Source organism: Balaenoptera borealis (genome assembly GCF_965194805.1).
Source record: "Balaenoptera borealis genome assembly, chromosome: 12".
Taxonomy (NCBI): Eukaryota; Metazoa; Chordata; class Mammalia; order Artiodactyla; family Balaenopteridae; genus Balaenoptera; species Balaenoptera borealis.
In genome coordinates, this window is record NC_138869.1 from 35593209 (window position 1) to 35616933 (window position 23725).

Genomic DNA, 23725 nt, shown 5'->3' on the forward strand with positions numbered 1-23725 from the left:
CCCCTGTAAAACAGAAGCCTTGAAGACATAAGCCTGAATTCCCACTGTGGGACCCTGCTACCTGGTTCCAGAGAGAGCAGACCTAAATTGCAAATTATTGTGTCCGTCTACTCTAACGTGTCTGGGGGCTACCTGAAGGTCTGACTAGAGGCTCTCACCTCTGTTTAGCCTAACTCAGAACTCACCCATGCTGGAAAAGCAGTGGCTTGGCTTGCTGAAAAAGTGGGATTTATCCAAAGTGGTTCAACATAAGTCAATCAATATAATATACCACATTAATAGAAAAAAGGAAAAAAACAAAATGAAACCACAAGATCATCTCAATTGATGTAGAAAAGGCATTTGACAAAATCCAACACCCTTTCATGATATTAAAAAAAACAAAACAAAAAACAAAAAAAAAAACCAGAAAGCTAGGACTGAAAGGAACTTCCTTAACATGATAGAGGACATTTATGAAAAACCCACAGCTAACATAATACTCAATGGTGAAAGACTGAAAGCTTTCTTCCTAAGATCAGGAACATGGCAAGAAAGCCTACTTTTCACCATTGCTACACAATACTGTACTGAAGTTCTAGCCAGACACAAGAAAAAGAAATAGAAGGCATCCAAATTGGAAAGGAAGAAGTATACTATGTCTATTCACAGATGAAAAGATTCTCTATATGGAAAATCCCACAGAACCCAGAAAAAAGCTATTAGAGCTAACAAATTCAACAAAGTTGCAGTTTACAAGAAAAACACAGAAAAATCAGTCGTATGTATACATCAGCAATGAACAATCCAAAAAGGAAATTAAGAAAGCAATTCAATTTATAATAGCATCTAAATAAAATACTTAGGAATAAATTTAACCAAAGAAGTAAAAAACTCGTACAATGAAAACTACAAAATACTGCTGAAAGAAATTAAAGACAAATACAGGCATAGCTCGTTTTACTGCACTTAACTTTACTGTGCTTCACAGACATTTCATTTCTTACAAATTGAAGGCTGTGGCAACCTTGGGTCAAACAAATCTATTGGCGCCATTTTTCCAACAGCATTTCTTTTAATTAAGGTATGTACATTGTTTTTTTTAGACATAATGCTATTGCACACTTAATAGACTACAGTATAGTGTAAACATAACTTTTATATGCACTGGGAAACCAAAAAATTTGTGTGACTCGCTTTATTGCGATATTTGCTTTATTGTGGTGGTCTGGAACTGAACCCACAATATCTCTAAGGTATGCCTGTAAACAGAAGGACATCCTGTGTTCATGGATTGGAAGACTAAATATTAAGGTGTCAATATTACCCAAAGTGGTCTACAGAGTCAATGCAATCCCTACCAGAATCCTAATCACCTTTTTGTAGAAATGGAAAAGTCAATCCGCAAATGTACACGGAATTGCAAGGGACCCTGAATAGGCAAAACAATCTTGAAGAAGAAGAACAGCGTCCATCCAATAGGAAAAGAACAGTTTCCTCAACAAATAGTGACGGGACAACTGGATAACCACTTGCAAAAGTTGGACCCCTTCCTCCCCCTATATACAAAAATTAACTCAAAGTGGATCAGAGACCTAAATGTAAGAACTAAAACTGTAAAGTTCTCCTCAGCCATTATTTCTTCAAATAATTTTTTTCTGCCCCTTTCTTACTCTCTTCTGGGATTTCCAAAATGCATATGTTGGTACACTTGATGGTGTCTCATAGGTCCCTTAGGTACTGTTCATTTTTCTTCATCTTTTTTCTTTCTAGTCCTCAAACAGAGTAATTTCAATTGCCCTATCTTCAAGTTTGACTCCTTCCACCTACTCAAATCTGTCACTGAATCTTCCACTGAATTTTTATTTCAGCTATTGTATTAATACTTTTACAATTTCTATCTCTCTACTGATCTTCCACACTTATTCACACATTGTTCTCCTGTTTTTCTTTAATTTGTCCATGGTTTCCTTCAGCATTTTGAGCATATTAAAAACGGTTAATTTAAAAAGTCTTTGTCTAGTAAGTCCAATGTCTGGGCTTCCTCAGGGATGCCTTTTGTCAATTTCTTTTTTTTTTCCTGTGAATGGGCCATAATTTTCTATTTCTTTACATGTTTTGTAATTTTTTTTGAGAATTGGACATCTTGAATACTGTAATGTGGTAACTACAGAAATCAGGTTCTCTCCTCACCCTAGGGATTGCTGTTGTTACTTGATGAAGGCTGCAGTCATCAGTTTATTTACTGACTTTTCCAAACTATTTTTTGCAAAGACTATATTCTTTGTCGTGTATCATCACTGAAGTCTCTGTTTTGTCATCTCCATGGTCATCCAGTGACCTAACACAGATTCCCTTAAATGTCAGGATCCAATAAGAAAAGGCAGGAAGGGTGTGTTTTGTCTCTTTAATCCCTTTGGCAGATGCCAGAGAAGCCATTCTAGTCTGTGGGGTTTGAAACAATGGCCAGCCTCTGTGCCAGGCCCTCAGCAATAAAAAGCAGTGACAAAAACACACAACCCCAATTTTTGAAAGACAAGCAAAGTCACACCAGGAATCATGGGCCACCATACCCACAGTTACCCGCCACAGGGCTAGGGGATGGAAATGGTAGCCACTGTGCATAACTCTGAAATTCTCAGAAATTTATCACCCTCTTCTTCATTAAGCACTCCTCTGGATGCTGCAAGTGTTTGCTTAGACTCCAGAGTTCCAAAATAATTGCTTCAGACAGTTCATGCTAGCTTAACAGTCATCCTGGTGAAGAAAACCAATTTTTGGAGCTCCCTCCTCCATTATTTTTTATGGCGTCACTCCACAAGTCCCTAATCTATAATAACAGCTACCATTTATTGACTGCCTGCTATGCACAAGCACTTCTGATCTTCACAACAATCCTACCAAGTAGCTATTACCATGTCTATTTTCTAGATTAAGAAACTGAGGCTCAGGTATATTAAGTAGATTGCCATGGTCTCACAGATAGTACAGATTTGACATTGTTATTCCTTCAAAACCTCTACAACGCCTACCTTCTCTCCTACTTAGACTAAACAGTCTCTGGTCTTTGAGTCCAAAGTTATGAAATCCCACTTTGTTTATGAAGTTTTCCTGAAGCAATCAGAATAGGAAGAGCCAATTTCAACTCTAACTCCACTATTAAGGCAAATCATTTAATCTATAACGTTTACTTGGCACCTGTCTGGAGAGATTGCACATCCATAAAATCAAATGCGGAGCAACTCTACACTGAGAATAAATTAAGAGAGTATGCATTAAGTACCAAAATCCTGAGAGGCAGGATTAGGATTAATAAAGTTAGGCACAGTCAGTTGCTAACAAGACACTTAAGAGTAAGAGAGGTGATCTGAATGAAAGGCAAGGAGAAGGAGGAGATGGAGGAGGAACAGGTACTACAGTATATTTATATATAGTTAAGGCTCAGCCCTAGAGGGTAACCAAAAACAAACAAAGGAAGAAATGGGGAAATATAAAACAGAGTGAAGCTATAAAGAGAGGGCCTGAGCACTGCACTTAGGAGTTGAGATTTCTTAAGACAGAAGCTACTACTAAAGGATTTGATGAAAATACTGTTTTAGGGAGATGATTCCAACAGCTCTGATAATCTAGCAGCTGTGTGTAGGATGAACTGCAGTGGGAGTCACTAGAAATAGGGAGATCCATAACTTGTACGTTTTTGCCACCAGCAATTTAGTTATTTCTTAGAGTACACAAACTTAGTTTATATGCATGTTCAATATGGATTTGTTTATATAACCTTCCTGGCTTCCTGACTAGCAAAGCACCACGTATTTCAGAGGCTGGAATTTTTAAGTTGTGCCACTGAAGGGGGAAATAAAAGTTTTATTCACATGCCGTAGGGAAACACATAGAAAAGTGGTAAAATGTTCTCACCAAAATAAAATCTCACAGGTAAACTAGAATGAACTTGTCAATATATACCCAAAGGTCTTACAAATGTTATGAAATTGCCAGGACATTTTCCATCTCCAAGTGACATCCCAGACACATTTGTTGTAAAGTAATTCTTTCTTGTGGAGCCAGTCCATAATAGAAAGAGAAAGCAAAAGTATTTCTATCTCTCTACGTAGGAACAGAGATACGATTATGAAGAACAGAAGTAGAGAAGATGGGCAGAAGAAATTTTTTTAATTTAATGAGAACATTACAAAACATATAAAACACAGAATGATTACACCCTTCTAAAATATGCAAACAAAATTGTGACAACCCTTCACTGAGAACTCAAGACAAAGTAAATTAGATTTCTGAATCTCAGCAAGATGCAAAATAAACATATTATCAGAACATTACAGTTCTGAGAGGTGACGCTACTGAAAGCCTGTACCAAATTCCAATTTGGAAGAGATTAACCTATTTCCTATAACCGAAAACTGATGGGTTGACAGGCAAATCCTGATTATTTTCTCCTCTCATGGTGTGTTAATCACAGCAAGATGCATTCTTCTTTGTCTTTGAAGCTCCTACTGAGGTAATTAAAGAACAGATACTGATCTCAAACTCAATCTTTTAGACCCCAAGAGGTCTTAACCTCAAACGTTAAAATTTTAATGACAACACCTAAAATAAACATGTATTTATTAAAATGCCACATATTTTAGCATATTAAGGATAGAGCAAGGGGATATTGTGATATTTTAAATACACAATACTCTGACAATAATTTATAGATCATTATTTTCCTCACAAAATGTTAGCTTAAACCATCCTGAGATCAGCTGAAATAACAATAAAATAATTGCACCTCCATTCTTTACCTCTGATAGTTAAAAAACCTCACCCATAGAATAAGTCTTGTTTGCCACAAAAGGAAATCACTGTGATCACATTTGTGGGAAATACAGAACAAGGTCACTATATTTAAAGGATGTAGCCCTACATATTGTTTAATAATGCACACTATGGGCTAAATCTAAGGACAGTTGATATTGACTTATACAGTCACTAGGAGGTAGGGGAGAAGGAAAAATTAATTTTTTTCCATTAAAGATTAGCAAAATTGGCAAAACAGGAATCTAGATCTTATTTAAGAAAACAAAAACAAAAACTGCCCACACATGAAACAGTCTATTTGGCAAACAAACTAAATGGAAATGTTAAAAGACACAAATAGTACATCTGCCCCCCAAAAGAACATACATAGCTTTTTAAAATGCTTAATAAAGTAATCAAAATGACTATGATGGCCTTTTCTATTCTTTAAGCATAACCACTCAGGTTGGCATATAATTTTAATGTTTAAGACAACTTGTTCTTTACTCATGTCTCCCTGTTTTTAGTGACAGTTAATTCTTCAAGAGATTTATCTCCTCAAGGCTTTGACAATTCACACATCCATAGGGGAGTTCTTTAAAAATTATAATACTTCTACTTTGAAAGAGAAAAGGAAACAGTTACTGAGGACTATAAGTGAATATATAGAAATAATAATGATGAAATTTATGAAACAATGGGAAATGACTATTGGGACCAAAGAAAATAAACCCCTTACGGGGTTGAGTATAGTGCAGAGGCTCCCATTTTTCTGCCCCCCACATGATTCAGATATTCAAAACATAGTCTATTCCCAATATCTCTCATGACATTTCCCAATATCTCTCATGACATCCACTGTTTCTCAGGATGAGTAGGTAATGCCTCCAACTAAGTCACTAATTCTTTTTTAATTTTGAACAGAAATTTAGTAACAGAAAGTATCACATTCAAATTCCACCTCCATCTACCGCTTAAACACAAGGTCTTAAACATTTTTCCAAGGTTTTTTTTTTTTTGGGGGGGGGTTATTTATTTATTTATTTATGGCTGTGTTGGGTCTTCATTTCTGTGCAAGGGCTTTCTCTACTTGCAGCAAGTGGGGGCCACTCTTCATCGCAGTGCGCGGGCCTCTCACTATCGTGGCCTCTCTTGTTGCGGAGCACAGGCTCCAGACGCGCAGGCTCAGTAATTGTGGCTCACGGGCCTAGTTGCTCCGCGGCATGTGGGATCTCCCCAGACCAGGGCTCGAACCCGTGTCCCCTGCATTGGCAGGCAGATTCTCAACCACTGCGCCACCAGGGAAGCCCCTCCAAGGTTGTAAGGGCCAAAGGTGAAGCTGCTGGGAAGTTTTTCTTTTAAAAGGGTTGTTGATTTCTTTTACTACCATGAAACGCAACATCACTTATACCCAGAATTCACCTATGTATACAGAAATTTTAAACACAGAGCAAAGCCAAAGAAGAGTTAATTGTTCAACAGTGTCAAAAAGATACCACATAATTTACAATAATCACAAGTTTTTGAGTTCTTACCATATGCTTGGATAAACTACTTTCCATGCATTTTTCCACTTACTCTTTAAAACAGTCCTATGAGGTAGATGTTTTATTATCCCTATACCACAGATAAAGAAATTAGGACTAAAATAGGTTAAGTAAACTGCCAAAGATAGTAATGGGGAGAGATGTACATTTTAAACTTTTTAATCTCAACTATTCTGCTATGCTACTTATGTCTGTCTGGTCATTTCACATCCACTATCTCTAATGTTTCTACCAACCATCACATGAATTAGGAATGATTTTGTTCATTTGATAGATCCGCAGGTTGAGGCTGAAACACAAGCAACCTATCTAAGTAACCTCTCTACGGTCACAATAAAATCATAAAACAGCAATCAGGCCTTATGATGCCAAATTATCAGGAAAAGTAAACTTTTAAAATTTCTTTCAGAAATGCCTTCACTACCTTCTACCACCTATTTGACATACAATCCTAATAAATTTGAGTTTCCCAGCTTCCATGTCCATGGCAGATTAAAAGGGAACAAGCATATGCCAGGGACTATGCTAGGCACTTTATACACATAACCTTATCTAAACTTCAGAATACTATGAAATAAGTAGTATTCCACATGAACAGACAGGTTAAGAAGCTAAATTATATGCCCAGAGATTACACAGAAAGTAAGAATGGCAAATAAGGTCTATTAGACACCTCATGACCATGGCAAATCCCTTGAAGATCAAGATAAGTTATATCCCTTTAACTCACTGACATCCCTAGCCCTTAACAAAATGCCTGCTGAACAGGCATCAAACAAGTATTTTATTTTTTTAAATAAATTTATTTTATTTATTTATTTTTGGCTACGTTGGGTCTGCGTTGCTGCGCGCGGTCTTTCTCTAGTTGCAGTGAGCGGGGGCTACTCTTCGTTGCGGTGCGCAGGCTTCTCGTTGTGGTGGCTTCTCTTGATGCAGCAGGGCACGGGCTCCAGGTGCACTGGCTTCAGTAGTTTTGGCACATGGGCGTAGTTATTCCGCGGCATGTGGGATCTTCCCAGACCAGGGCTCGAACCCGTGTCCCCTGCATTAGCAGGTGGATTCTTAACCACTGCTCCAACAGGGAAGCCCCACACAAGTATTTTAAATAAATATTTCGTGAGTGTGATATTTATAGCCCTGACTCATTCCATCATTTACCCACCATTTCCTGAGCACCTGTGAATAGGAATTCAGCCATCAGCCACTAAAAATAGAATATGTGACTTTCCAAAGTCACTTAGAGCAAATGCAAAACAGTAATAACAACAAATACTATCAGTAGTAATAATGTCAATAACCCCATAGGGCATTCAATGTCACCAATTCCTAGAATTCTGATTCAGAATAATCTCTCAATTCCACACTGCCTTTCCCTCCCCATTACTGTTCCTCTAACTCAGGCCCATAACATTTGCAAAGACGATGGCTATGATTCCACACTCTTCACCCTCTACACTGATGCTAGATTTATTTCCTAAAATACAAACCTGACCATTTTGTTTCCCTTTGTAAAATGGCTATTGACCCTTTGCCTTCAAAATTAAATCTGAGAGCTCTGATAACTTTCAAAATCTTTCATAATGACCTCAATCACCCTATCAAACTGGATTTTCCACTTTTCCTAAAAGTACCATCCATTCTATCCTTGCTTAACTACTAGCAATTCCCTACACAAGCCCCAGGTATGATTCTTGCTTACGTTGTGCTTGGACCCGAAAAGCCCTTGCTTCCACCCACCCACACTCTTTACTTGTTAAAAGCCTCCTTTTCTTTCTGAAGCCCCAGTTTAAATATCTTAACAAATAAGATTTCTCGTTCAGATAACAATTCTCACTAAATAATATTACACCTAAACCAGAGACTCAAGGCTTTATTCCAGGTTAAGTCTCTAACTCCCAACCCTTTAAGTCCAAATCATACTCTGAACAGCATTACAATTCCATCTTTTTAAAACTATAACATTTATTCCCTGTCAGAAAGTTCCAATAGGCACAAGTAACAAATGATGTTTTGTTTTTTTTTTTTTAAGAACATGAGTAACTTTTTTTTTTTTTTTTTTTTTTTTTGGCTGTGTTGGGTCTTCGTTTCTGTGCGAGGGCTTTCTCTAGTTGCGGCAAGCGGGGGCCACTCTTCACCGCGGTGCGCGGGCCTCTTACTATTGTGGCCTCTCTTGTTGGGGAGAACAGGTTCCAGACGCGCAGGCTCAGTAGTTGTGGCTCACGGGCCTAGTTGCTCCGCGGCATGTGGGATCCTCCCAGACCAGGGCTCGAACCTGTGTCCCCTGCATTGGCAGGCAGATTCTCAACCACTGCGCCACCAGGGAAGCCCACAAATGATGTTTTAAAATACATTTCGAATAAATGAAATAATTCATACTTTAGAATGGAAGCTATAAAGTTTTGATTTACCATAGGATAGGCCAAACTGTATTACATCTAAATAGCAATATGCTATATGGAACAGAGCATACGTTAAAGGTTTGAATTCCAGCTCCATCACCTTCTAACATACTGTGTGACCTTGAGCATGTTATTTAACCTCTCTGAGCATCCCTTTAGTTATAAAGGGTTATTTATAAATCCCTATTTATAAATTGGGGATAATATCAGTACGTACCTCTGAGTGTTTGTTGTAAAGGTTAAATGATGTTAAGCATGTAAGGTATTTAGCACAGCATTTGTACATAGTAACTGCTAAACAAATGGCAGCTATTATTACTAAATTCACAGAATATGCATAAACGTGTAACCACTGCGACCTTCTTCAGTCAGAGAACTGATGCAAGACTTTCCTTTATGTCTTTTCCTTATAACCTTTCTTAAGCTAAGGTTCTTAAAAATAATTTACCAGTTAATTACTTAAACAGTAAACAGCTGATAGAGATATAAATAAATCAGTAACAGCTGAACTCTAACACATACAGATGTTAAAAATAGCATGCCATTGCCCCATTACACATGAATATTACCATAAATAACCACAACCTGTGCAAAGAAGCAGCTAAATCTCTGTCTCACAGCACAGACTGAAAACCATTTATAAAAAATATGAAACACACATCACAATATGGATCAGGGAATTCCCTAATCAAAGTTATATCAAAAGGAAATTACTACCCTCAGATATATGTAAATACACTCAGAATATATAGCACAGATTAGCAATCTACAGCTCACTTGACAGTGTGAACTAGCTTCTGAATAAATTAAGCAAGTGATATTTAACAGATGTCATATAATTCCATTTCTAAACCAGAGCCCTACTATACTCCTGGCCCTGAGTGAGTGACAGGGTTGGAAATCCAGTGAAGTCATGGAATAATGCTCACAGAAGCATTAACTCACTCAGTTCAAAACTCAAAATGCTCCTTAGGACACCTAGTAGCATATAAATTACTAGGGCAGGGCAGAGGTTTTCCCATTACCCCCTCCTATACTATTTGAATTTTCTGTTTAAAAAAAAAAAGAGAGAGAGAAAGAGACATGTATGGGAAGGGGCAAACAAGCATCTAACTCCAAAACTTTCAAGAGACCAAAAAGCTCAGGAAGATGGGCAATTATCAAAGTGGTCAATATCAGTTTGGCAAAGATTAAGAATAGTGATACCTGGCTCTGGCAAAATAAAAATGTGGAGAAACAGCTCTCTCACATACTGGGCATATGTACACTGGGCATAAGAGTGTAAACTGCTACACCCATTTTGGAAAATGATTCAGCAACACCTATTAAAATTTTAAATGCTTATATTCTTTGACCGAGCAATTCCACATCCAGGAATCTAACCTATAGAAACAATGAAATGCACACATGTACAATGGCAAATGCATAAGTATGTACCAAAGCAATGTTAATAGAAGTTAAAAACTGGAAACTACTAATGCCCAGCCAAACTGTCTGTCTGATTAAATATCAGACATCATAATCATCAAAAATAATGTAACGGTATGGGTACTGAAATTAAAATATATCAAGACATACAGTGATCCCTTTTATAAAAAGAATGATAGGGACTTCCCTGGTGGTCCAGTGGTAAAGAATCCACCTTGCAATGCAGGGGACGCGGGTTTGATCCCTGGTCGGGGAACTAAGATCCCACATGCCATGGGGCAACTAAGCCCACGCGCCACAGCTACTGAGCTCGCGCACCTCAAGGAGAGAGCCCACGTGCTACAAACTACAGAGCCCAGGCGCCCTGGAGCCCGTGCGCCACAATTAGAGAGAGAAAACCTGCACGCCACAACTAGAGAGAAGCCCAAGCAGTGCAACAACAGATCCCGCGTGCTTCAAAAAAGATCCTGTGTGCCGCAACTAAGACCCGACACAGCCAAAAAAATAAAATAATAAAATAAAATATCCTGAAATTGAGATTCATCTTTAAAAAAAAAGAATGATATATGCTTATACACCATTAGAAAACAAAAATCTGAAAGAATGTATACAAACTATTCACAGTGCTTATCTCCACAAAAAAGAAATCTTAGAGTTAAACTTTAATATTAAAAAAGATATAAAACTTTATTCAATAAGGCTAACAAATCTTCAATTCCGCATTATCATCATTTGATGGAAGAAAGTGGAAAGAAGATGAAAAGAAGAAACAAACAAAACAAACCCCCAAATAGAAAAATATAACTACACAAAGAGAGAAAAACACAGAAAAACAGAATTTGCCAGGAAAAAAAAAGGAGGTAAACATCAAGGGAGATCAAAGAAGGAAAAAGTTCAATAAATTCAAAAGGGTTAATAAACTAGTCATCTCCTTGACACAAGAACAGACTTCAAAAGTAGAATCACTGACTTATGAAAGGTACTTAAGAGGGTTAACAGCTCACTTGCTCTTTGTTCTTTCAGATTACAGGACTCAGTTCTGAATGGAAGAGCTTCAGCAACCCACCAGAGTTCTTTATGGGGCGGCGGGGGGAGAGGGGGGAATCAAATCAAGGCATCTGGTATAAATATGGTCTTCAGGATCCCTGCCCTTAAAATAAAACAGGGCTATAAAACTGGAAGAGCATAACTTTTTATACAACACACACACAAAATGATAATATTTGTACAGCACAAGATTTCCTGACAGACTGGATGTAAAATATGAAAAAAAGGAGTCAAGAAGGATACCAAAGTTTTTGACCCAAGCAACTTAGAAGGATATACAAGTGACCCTTGAACAACACTGGGGTTAGGGACACCAATCCTCCATGGAGTTGAAAACTCCCATATAACTTAACTTATAGCTGGTCCTCTGTATCTGCAGTTCCATATCCAGGAATGCAACCAACCTCGGATCGTGTAGCACTGTAGTATTTACTACTGAAAAAAATCTGCATATAACTGGACCCATGCAGTTCAAACCCATGTTGTTTAAGGGTCAACTGTAACTGCCCCCACGTGAACTGGAAGGGCTGAATGTCGGAAGGTTTTTTATTGAGGTTAGGGAGGTATCAGGAGTTCAGCTTTGGACATATTAAATTTGAGGTGTATGTTAGATATCAGGTGAAAATGTCAAAAAGGCAGCTGGATATGAACCTAGAGTCCAGGGAGAAAGTCTGGGCTTGAGATAAAAATGTGGTTGTCATCAGCATATACAAAGAACTGAAAGTTAAGAGACAGAATGAAATCATTGAGAAAGCAAGTACAGATAGACAAGAGGACCAAGGACAGAGTCTTGAAGCAGTCCAAAGTTTATAGGTCAAGGAGATGAAGACCAAGCAAAGGAAATTTCAAAGATGGCCAGTGAAGTAAAGTGTTGTGTCCTGGAAGCCATTGTGAATGATGTTTCCAAGAACATGGAAGAGATCAACTATGTCAAATGATGCTGAAAGATCAAGGAAGATTAGGAACAAGAACTGACCAACGGAAATAGCAACCTGGAAGCCACTGATGACCCTGACAAGAATTGTGGATGTAGTGGACAATGAAAGCCTCACCAGAGTGATTCAAGAGAAAATGGATGGAGGGGAATGAGAAAGTGTACATACAGACAAATCTTTTAAGAAGTTCTGCCCTAAAGGGAAGCAAAGATATGGGCAGTAGCTAGAAAGTTAAGTGGGGTCAGGATAATAATTTTTTAATATGACAAAAATTACACTCTTTCATATACTAACTAGAATAATCCAGTAAAGAGGAAGGGTACTTGGCCCAATCCTGAGGATTCAGAAAAGGCTTCTGATGGAACTGTCCCACGCTGAGTCATGAAGGCTGATTAAGAGTGAATCAGGATGAGAAGGGAGGGGACTGAAACAGCATGAGCAAACAGAGGTGAGAAACAACTTAGTGGGGGGGTGGCATGCGAAGCACAAGACTGAGAATGACAGGAAGTCATGCTGGAGAGGTGAGCAGTCACCAAGCCTTTTAAGACGTATCAAGCAGTACAACCTTTATGATATAGATGATAGGGGACTTGCCACTATAGGGTTTAGATAGGTAAATACTAAGATCAAACTGACTTTCACTCAGGGAGGGAATAGCTTGAGGGGTACTAGACTGAAGGTAGGGAGACCAGTTACAGTTATTGAAATAAAGAAATAATAAGGTCCTAAACTGGACAGTGTTAGAAGCAGTGAAAGGGGCTTAGTGACAGATCTTAAGTGCTCAGTGTTGAAAGCAGCAGTTTCTAGTATGAGCTACTGAGATGATAAGGCCATTACCAGTATTTGGAAATACTGGGGAGGGGGTGGTGAATGATTCATTTCAATTTGGGGTATATTGTTTTTAGAGTCTCTATAGGACATTCAAGTGAATAAATGTAAGCAGGCAGTGGGTAGAAAACTCAGACCTTAGAGCTCAAGATATCGGAGAGGCATTTGAGAAGTAATTAAAATTATTGTACTATATGAGATGATCCAAAAGTAACATTTACAAGGAAAACAATGATTGAACTTTTAAGAACACTACCACTTTATGGAGAGTTAGTGGAGAATATGCTTGAAGGAATTTCAGACAAAACAGTCAAAAGCTACAGAAAAAATCAGGAAAAGAAATAACCAAGAGGCCAGGGAACCAGCCAAGGACTAACACCTTTACCAGTTTAAAAAGAGATGGTGTAGTGACCTGAATACACTGGTGGGGATCAGAAATCAAGTCAAATCACGTAACAGTCTGGACTTTCCAATTCTGTTGTATTAATTTTTCAAAAATTAGTAGAATCTACAGGCCATCTCTTCCTGAGGTCCCTAAGTAGTCAAGCCAATCTGAGTGGAAAAGACGAAAGGAACTAAATACAGTTGCACCACTACCTCTCGTAGAAGAGTATTTATAGTTTTAGTAGAAGAGTATTTGTGGTTGCTCTATACAAAGAAAATTGGTGATGTATTTCTTAATAAACCAAAAATTGTTGTCAAGTATAATAAAATGAATAGGAAAATTTTTACTTTTTATCATACCTGACTTCTTCATTGTTACATAATACTTCACCCACAACTTTACATAAACTCAACTAACAATAAATCTCATAGCCTTATATAACAAGGAAAAGTATTTAAGTATGGATGATGTAAAAACCTATAATGCTAGTACTTAGGGAAAAATATTACCAATACAATAAAAATTTGTCAGGAATGGAAAGAATTTTTGACACTGGAAGAAAAAAGATAACTTGAAGATACAGGGGGAAATAAACAGAGCAAGGATCAATTTCCGTTTCTTGATTTTAGCTCTACAATTTTTTGGCAGACAATTTGTCACACTGAAAAATCACTTACTCTTGGATGGCTGTACTGTACTAACTGGGAGTGACTCATAAGTGCTTGGTCCCACCCATACAGAAGAACTCTGCAAAGAACTTTAAAAAAAGGAAAATCAACCGGAAGCGTATTTTCATATGAGCACCTAACACAAAATCATTAAAGCATAGAAAAGATGTGACAGAATTATTACTCGCTATGAGAAAGTTAAAAGCATTTTCTTGGAGTGGGGTGGGGGTGACTCTCAAGGTGTGAGTCATAGGATTAAAGAACAACTGGATCCAGGATTTAGCGAAAGCTGGAAAAGCAGGATTCAGATCACACGCAGCTCTCCAGGCCAGAGAGAAAAAAAGTTGAGTTGGGTTAGTGCCTCCAGAGTTTAGGTGAGTCACAGAGAGAGTAGAGAGAGAAAAGCACGACCAGACTGGACTTCAGCACATGGGAGAAATCTGTAGCTGTTATCTTTTGGTTTATTTCTTCCCTTATTAATTTACTATTAAAATATGTTAATTACATTCAAAGAAGCTAAAACAGAGGTTACCCCAGAATCTTACTACTCCACAGATGTGGACAAGCTCTGCCCCATTGCTTTGCATGTGGACTAGACCAAAACACAAAGCTAACGTCACTATCACAACCTTTCTAGCACTACATATTTTGATTTTGCTAATTTAATATAACAAGCATCTTGTAAGATATTTATTTCTGTGGTTACTAGCAAGGATGTCTGTTTGTTTACTACATATACTCACCTTGAACGAACTGACTGCATAGTTCTTTGGTCTACCTACAAAAATCTTGTTGACCTTCTTTTATATTGCAAAGGACATTTTGTGTGTTATATATACTCATTTTTCTGTCATAATTAATGCAAATGATGTTCTATTTCCATTTTTCTCATTTTTCATGGAACCAAAGTAGTTATCAATGTTTATTTAGATATTCATTAATTTTTTTTTTTTTTTTTGCCTTCACTTGGTTTTAGGCTCTAGCAGTTGCTCATGTACCAATAAATCCTGAAGGGGTTTCCATTATTATACAGTCATACTGCATGTCTTAGAACTTTTCACTTGCCTGATCCAATCATTCCAGTTTAACTCTTTTATATCATTTATTTATGTTTCTTCTCAAATACAGTGCTATCATCCTTTCTTTAAAAGAAACATTTTTTGTGGCTAAGTAATGATATAAAATGTAATGGGTTCCAAGCAATTCTACACCTAGGTATCTAGCCAAGAGAAATAAAAGACACAAAGTACTGTACACAAATGTTCCTAGCAGCGCTGTTCATAGTAACCAAAAGTTGGAGGCCATCCAAATATCCATCAACCACTGAATAAATAAGATATATCAGCAATAAAGTGAATGAACTATTGATACATTCTATAAAATAGATGAACCTCAAAAACATAATGCTAACGGAAAGAAGCCAGACACAAGTGACTGCATATAGTATGATTTTGTTTATTTAAAATTTCTGGAATATACAAACCTATAGAGGCAGAAAACAGATCAGTGGTTACCTAAGGCTGCATGTGGGATCAAGGACTGAATGCAAATAGGCACAAGAGAACTTTTGGGGGTGATGAAAATGTTTTATAGCTAGATTATGGTGATGATTACAAAACTACAGATTTACTAAAAACCATTAACTTCAAGTAAACTAAACTTACTTTTATAATGGGTAAATTTTATGGAATGTAAATTCTACTTCAATAAAGCTGTTTTTAAAAAGCCAATGAACAGAGGAAGGATGAAAAGAATATATGAATATATACACGCACATAGAAAATAACTTTGTAATATAAAAATTTAAGGGATTCAGCTTGTTACTGATAAAAGTGGCAGAAAGTATTTTAAATAACACTCAGTGCATTCAAGAGTGACATAAGAGAAACATTTTCACAAGCTGGTCATGGGAGTGTAAATTGGCACAACCTGTCTGGAAAGCAGTTTGGCAAAGTATACGAAGCGAGCTTTAAAACAATGTCCCCTTTGATTTACTTCTGAGAGCTCAGCCTACAGAAGTAATAAAAAACATAAATAAAGATCTAGGTATAAAGATATTCAGCAAAGCAAAATGTATAATAGTTTTAAAAGATGGAACCTATGTAAATATTCAACAATGGAAGAACAGTTAAGAAAACTACAGCCTATCCATGAATATTCTGCACTCTTTAAAAATATCTGTGTGCCTATGACCCAGCATAGAGCATGACATCACTGCTGCCACCACCACGACCTACACTCAGGAGGAAGATCCTCTAAGAGGAAGATTCTCACCATTTCCTGCGGGTCATGGCTAGCAGAGCACTGGTGGCATCCCGTAACTGTGCAAATGATGGTACATTTGAAATGAAGAAATGTGACCTTCATGGGTAGTAAGAGGGCCCTCTTATCACAACAGTGCTCGGTAGTGAAGAGAGACTCAGACTCTATGGGATGATACAGACTGTTTGCCAATGGAATCAAACAGAAAGTTATTCGTGGTTTTTGTTACTTATGTAATGTCAAGAAGATTGTGGGGGACTTGAGGTCGGGATAAATATCATAGATCATCTCATCACCGCTTACTGGGCTCATGGCTTTAGCTTTACTTGTGGACTTTCTGTCCTAGAAATTTGTAGAGTTTACAGGACAAAGAGAAGGTTGTGCTAAAGGAAAAGTAGGATTAATACACATGTACACTAAGACCTTCTACAGGGATCAGGGCATTGTCAGAGCTCAGGTTCCCCTGAGCACTGGTCTGGCCTGTAAGTACAGTTACCACTCAGTATCCAAGGGGGATTGGTTCCAGAACTCCCATGGATACCAAAATCCTCAGATGCTCAAGTCCCTTATATAAAATAGCATTGTATTTGCATATAACCCTATGCACATCCTCCCATATACTTTAAATCATCTCTAGATTACTCATAATACCTCATACAATGTAAATGCTATGTAAATAGTTGCCGGTGCATGGAAAATTCAATTTTTGCTTTTTGGAACTTTCTGGAATTTTTTTCCCAAACATTTTCAATCTGCAGTTGGTTGAATGGGTGGATGCAGAGCCCATGGATAGGGAGGGCCAATTGTATAATGGAAAAAATGAGGTCTGTTTTACTTTATATTTGAAGCATACAATATGGCAACTTTGTGGAAATGACCATTTATTTTCATCTGTGAGAAAAACCACTGTGGAATGGAAACATCTGTTTAGAGAGCAGCAGCCATCACTGATTACTACAAGAAAGGCAGTTTTCTTCCTGGGCTTAGGTCAGATGGAATGGATGCTCTATGTGTCCAGGAGGCAACAAAGATTGCAGCTGCCTATTATAGATCTGTATAGGGGATCATACTGATAGAGCTGCAGACTCAACATTATGAAGGACACAGTATGCATGATCTTGGAGCCAGTTACTATACACAAGAAGAAATACAAGAAGTAAGAAGAGTGACCCTATTATGCTTCTCCGAGATAGAACAGCACACAGCAATATTGCCAGTGTTGAAGAATGAAAGGAAACTGATGTTGAAGTGAAGAAAGAAATTGAGAGCACAGTCTAGTTTGCTACAGTTGATCCCAAACCACCTTTAGAAGAGCTAGGCCATCACTTCTATTACAGTGATCCACCTTTTGAAGTTTATGGATCAAGTGAATCATTTAAAGGAAGACTGCAGGGACTTCCCTGGTGGTCCAGTGTTTAAGACTCCATGTTCCCAGTGTAGGGGGCCCGGGTTTGATCCCTGGTCAGGGAACTAGATCCCACATGCCACAACTAAGAGTCCACATGCCACAACTAAGAGTCCGCATGCCACAACTAAGAGCCTGCATGCCACAGCGAAGATCCCGCGTGGTGCAACTATGACCCGGAGTAGAATGAATGAATGAATGAATAAATAAATAAATAAATAAAGGAACACTGTAAATTTACTATTATGCCTTCAACAGAACATTCAATGGTCAACTTCAAGAAACTTTGTGTTCTCAACTTTAAAAGAAATAAAACCCATCAAACAAACAAACAGTTTGTAAACGTGTTTATGCTACTCTATAAAATTAAGTTTAAAAAGATGGGAGAAAAATTTAATGGGTTCCAAAATTCCAGTGGTACAGTGAAAAGTACATCTTCTTCCCCATGTCCCACAGTTTCCCAATTTCCCTCCACAGAAGCAAATATGTTACTAGACTCTTCTACAAGAAAAAATGAAAATTTTAAAAACTGAAACAAATCGACAAACACAAAAGACAATTCAAAATGTTTAAAGGAAAAGTTCATAAACTCTTACATTCAGAAAGAAAAATATGGAGGGAGAAATAGGAACACTTTGTAATTAACGTGAACCAAGTAGCAGAAGATAGGAAAAGTATAGGCTGGGGGAATTTGGAAGCATTGAGTTAAATCTATGGGGAGATAGAATAAGATATTAGACATGTAGGAGAGGAACTCTCTCATATCTATACTTACACAAACAACTCATCCTAAAATAAAATCCAATTCCGAAGTCAGGCAGAGATTTTTCCCTCTTGTGTCAGTGAGTCACAAAGCTGTCTCAAGCTGATTTTACCTATCAAGCCAAAAGACATACCACTCTCTTGTTATGAGGATTATAGCTAGGTATGTTTAATGAACAAGTTATTACAATTAGAGGAAAATACCTTATATTTGTTATAAGTAACAAATTGTATCACTTAACTGTGGCAGTCAAACTACTGCCTTTTGCTTCCTGGCAATGTTAACTCTACTAATTTATTCTCTAACACAGAAATAATGCCTCCCATGGTGGGCTGCCTACTGCAGTTACTCCATGTAGAAAAGGAGAGAGCTTCTGAAGATCTAAGAATAAGTGTATTAAAATACAAATTTCATCTTCATTTTGACTGCCATTATAAACTGAGGTATCACAGAGTGACTTGTTCGCAGACAAAAATTTCCCAAGCAATGGAATAGCTGAGTCACTATTCACCAAACACTTAATTATCTCATATAGCCAGTGAAAGAAAATGATATAATATTATAAAAGTCATCTATTTTTGTAGTCTTAGTTCAGGGTTCCAAAAATGAATTTCAATATGGTTGCTGACTCTGAAAGTAATTTTCACACTCAGATTTACCTCTTAAAACATTTGGGTACATTCTTTTTCTGGGATTACATTAAATAACATCTATGCATCAATCGAGTTACACCAGAGGTAATGCTCCACCAACTTCTAGCTGAGTTTACAATATAATGTTAGCTTTTTCTAGAATGGGCAAGTCAACTGAGCTGTAACATTCCCTTGGGCTTTATGCCATTTCTCAAGTTTAAAACTGAAACATCAGTTGAAGAAAAACAGGTACAACCTAACAGCCTATGCAACTTAATTACAGGCAGATTAAGCTGCACACATCAGCTTCAGAACAAAAAGAGTCAGAAAAAAACTAAAAAATCAAATATGAGATTTTTACTGCTGAAATGGTCTATAAAATACTCTCATGGATGAGATAACTTAGGACCTCAAAGAAGCTGCCTGCACAAGAACACAAAACAAATAAGGCAAGCTGGGGGTGGGGGCCAGGGCCTCCAAAACATTCTATTTCACAAATCAATAGCCTCCACAATCTCAAAAATATCTATATAGAAAATTGACTAAACTTTCAAATGACAGATTTAAGAATCACTCACTTGACTAAAAATATTGGCAATAAATAACCTCATTAGAAAGGATCTACATACCAGTAAAAATGGTTAACATTTACTGAATTCTTACTGTGTGCCAGGCTCTAATATTAAGTCCTTTACATGTATTTAATTCACTTAATTCTCACCACTCCCCTGTGAGGTACTATTATTAACCCTACTTTAAAAACAAGAAAATTGAGGCAGAGTTTCTGGCAAATTACTTGCCAGAAGTCACCAAGCAAATAAGAACTAGGGTATGAACCCATGTAATGATCTCCTCAGCTGTAGTCCCTAACTCCCCACTTCTGACCTCCCAGCTCTTAACCATTCTACTATACTGCCTTTTAAATTTTAGTCCAATTTCTCATTTACATATAAGGAAACTATGTCCCCAAGGAAGAGATAAAATTCAATCAAGGTTTAAAATCATTTAATAACAGTACTCGTATTAGGATGCAGCTTTCCTATTCCCATTATGCTCTCCTATTTCACACTGGGCTTTTCCTATTTTTCTATCATCCTATTATCCTCTTTCACATTGGGCTTTTCCTATTTTCCTATCATTTTTCCTATTTCACATTGGGCTTTTCCCCTCTTCTGGTCTTTTTCAAAATTAATTTGTTTTTCTGAGTATAAAATACCTATCACTGAAGTCAAGAAAGTACAATAAAGTATAGAAGAAAATTAAAATTATTCCTCCCAGCTTCCAAGGATAATCATTGTCAACAGTTTAACTTATTTATTTATATGCATTACAAGACCAACACTCCATTTCCCTGCCCCATATGTTTAAAGAAGTTTATAGACCTACTTTACAAGTAGTTGTATATTAATTTGACTTTTTCACTTAAGTCACTATTTTCCCAAGGCATTAAATATTTTTTGAATATGACTAAATGGCTACATGACATTTCATAAATTTCATTAAGATATTTAACCATAGGTCTACTGACTATATATATGGAAGACTTCTTGCAATTAATCTCTTTGATGAAACTGTTATACATACATCTTTATGCAACATATCTGTTAATATTCTTAGATTAAGTCCCTGGAAATGATATTACTGAGTTAAAGGGTATAATAATATGTAACACACATGTGCTGCTTACTATTGCCAAACTATTCTAAGTGCTTCACAGATATTAGCTTGTTTAATCCTTGCAACAACCCTGAGAGATGAAATGAATGCCCAGAGAGAACAAGTGACTGGCCCAAGATCATATGGCTAAGAAAGTGGCACAGCCAGGATTCACACCCAGCTAGTCAGAATCCAGGATCCAGGCTCTTCATCATTATGCTGGACTATTTTAATTCCACACTTTTCAACCACATGATGCCAAGTCTCCTAGACATTTACTACAAATGTACAGAAATCATCTGAGGAACCTGTTTTCAGTAAGCATCTCAGGAGATTCTAAAGTTTGAAACCACTATCCTGATCTAAAAATTTTTAAATAGTACAACATCTAATAAACCCTTCTCATAAAACTACTGACAGACCACTGACAGTTTATATTGGTTGACGTTTAATATACAAATGGGAGGGCCAAGTAAGAGAACACTCAAAAATGGTTAGAATATGACCTCATGACCTGGGATTAGGCAAATGGCTTCTTGGACGTGATACCAAAAGCACAAATGGTAATATAAATTAAAAATTTTAGGGTTGTTAGAATTATTTTTAAAATAAAGGATAAACTGAACTTCAAAATTTAAAAATTCTGTGCTATAAAAGACACCATAAGGACACATATTATGTGATTCCACCTATATAAGTCACCTAGAATAGGCAAATTCATAGAGCCACAAAGTAGAAATAGCAGTTATTAGAGCCTCAGGGAGAAGAGGAGAGTTATTATTTAATGGGTAAAGAGTTTCTGTTGAGGATGAAGGAAAAGTACTGAAAATGGAGACAGCAGAAGCCAACAACTACAATCCTGCAGCCTGTGGAACAAAAACCACATTCACAGAAAGATAGACAAGATGAAAAGGCAGAGGGCTATGTACCAGATGAAGGAACAAGATAAAACCCAAGAAAAATAACTAAATGAAATGGAGATAGGCAACCTTCCAGAAAAAGAATTCAGAATAATGATACTGAAGATGATCCAGGACCCTGGAAAAAGAATGGAGGCAAAGATCGAGAAGATGCAAGAAATGTTGAACAAAGATGTAGAAGAATTAAAGAACAAACAAACAGAGATGAACAATACAATAACTGAAATGAAAAATACACTAGACGGAATCAATAGCAGAATAATTGAAGCAGAAGAATGGATGAGTGACCTGGAAGACAGAATGGTGGAATTCACTGCTGCGAAACACAATAAAGAAAAAAGAATGAAAAGAAATGAAGACAGCCTAAGAGACCTCTGGGACAACATTAAACGCAACAACATTCACATTATAGGGGTCCCAGAAGGAGAATAAAGAGAGAAAGGACCAGAGAAAATATTTGAAGGGATTATAGTCGAAAATCCCTAACATGGGAAAGGAAATAGCCACCCAAGTCCAGGAAGCGCAGAGAGTCCCACACAGGATAAACCCAAGGAGAAACACGCCAAGACACATGATAATCAAACTGGCAAAAATTAAAGACAAAGAAATATTATAGAAAGCAGCAAGGGAAAAATGACAAATAACATACAAGGGAACTCCCATAAGGTTGACAGCTGATTTCTCAGCAGAAACTCTACAAGCCAGAAGGGAGTGGCATGATATACTTAAAGTGATGAAAGGGAAGAACCTACAACCAAGATTACTCTACCCGGCAAGGATCTCATTCAGATTCGATGGAGAAATCAAAAGCTTTACAGACAAGCAAAAGCTAAGAGAATTCAGCACCACCAAACCAGCTCTACAACAAATGCTAAAGGAACTTCTCTAAGTGGGAAACACAAGAGAAGAAGAGGACCTACAAAAACGAACCCAAAACAATTTAAAAATGGTCATAGGTACATACATATCGATAATTACCTTAAACGTGAATGGATTAAATGCTCCAACCAAAAGACACAGGCTCACTGAATGGATACAAAAACAAGACCCATACGTATGCTGTCTACAAGAGACCCACTTCAGACCTAGGGACACATACAGACTGAAAGTGAGGGGATGGAAAAAGATATTCCATGCAAATGGAAATCAAAAGAAAGCCAGAGTAGCAATACTCATATCAGATAAAATAGACTTTAAAATAAAGAATGTTACAAGAGACAAGGAAGGACACTACATAATGATCAAGGGATCAATCCAAGAAGAATATATAACAATTATAAATATATATGCACCCAACATAGGAGCACCTCAATACATACGGCAACTGCTAACAGCTATAAAGGAGGAAATCGACAGTAACACAGTAACAGTGGGGGACTTTAACACCTCACTTACACCAATGGACAGATCATCCAAAATGAAAATAAATAAGGAAACAAAAGCTTTAAATGACACAATACCTCAGATAGATTTAATTGATATTTATAGGACATTCCATCCAAAAACAGCAGATTACACTGTCTTCTCAAGTGTTCACGGAACAGTCTCCAGGATAGATCACATCTTGGGTCACAAATCAAGCCTCAGTAAATTTAAGAAAACTGAAATCATATCAAGCATCTTTTCTGACCACAACGCTATGAGGTTAGAAATCAACTACAGGGGAAAAAACGTAAGAAACACAAACACACGGAGGCTAAACAATACGTTACTAAATAACCAAGAGATCACTGAAGAAATCAAAGAGGAAATCAAAAAATACCTAGAGACAAATGACAATGAAAACACGACAACCCAAAACCTATGGAATGCCGCAAAAGCAGTTCTAAGAGGGAAGTTTATAGCTATACAAGCCTACCTCAAGAAACAAGAAAAATCTCAAATAAACAATCTAACGTTACATCTAAAGGAACTAGAGAAAGAAGAACAAACAAAACCAAAAATAGCAGAAGGAAATAAATCATAAAGATCAGAGCAGAAATAAATGAAATAGAAACAAAGAAAACAATAGCAAAGATCAACAAAACTAAAAGCTGGTTCTTTGAGAAGATAAACAAAATTGATAAACCATTAGCCA

The 23725-nt window shown here is 37.1% G+C and overlaps 1 protein-coding gene and 1 pseudogene across 51 annotated transcripts in view; one reads left to right on the forward strand and one right to left on the reverse strand.

Moving 5' to 3' along the window:
- Window positions 1-23725, reverse strand: part of SLMAP (sarcolemma associated protein) — a 150914-nt gene that overhangs the window by 94943 nt on the left and 32246 nt on the right. The window lies entirely within an intron of this gene.
- LOC309607347 (pyruvate dehydrogenase E1 component subunit alpha, somatic form, mitochondrial pseudogene) lies at window positions 16300-23627 on the forward strand (annotated as a pseudogene). Its single transcript has 2 exons — window positions 16300-16345; window positions 17121-23627. The product of its transcript is annotated as a pyruvate dehydrogenase E1 component subunit alpha, somatic form, mitochondrial pseudogene (transcript).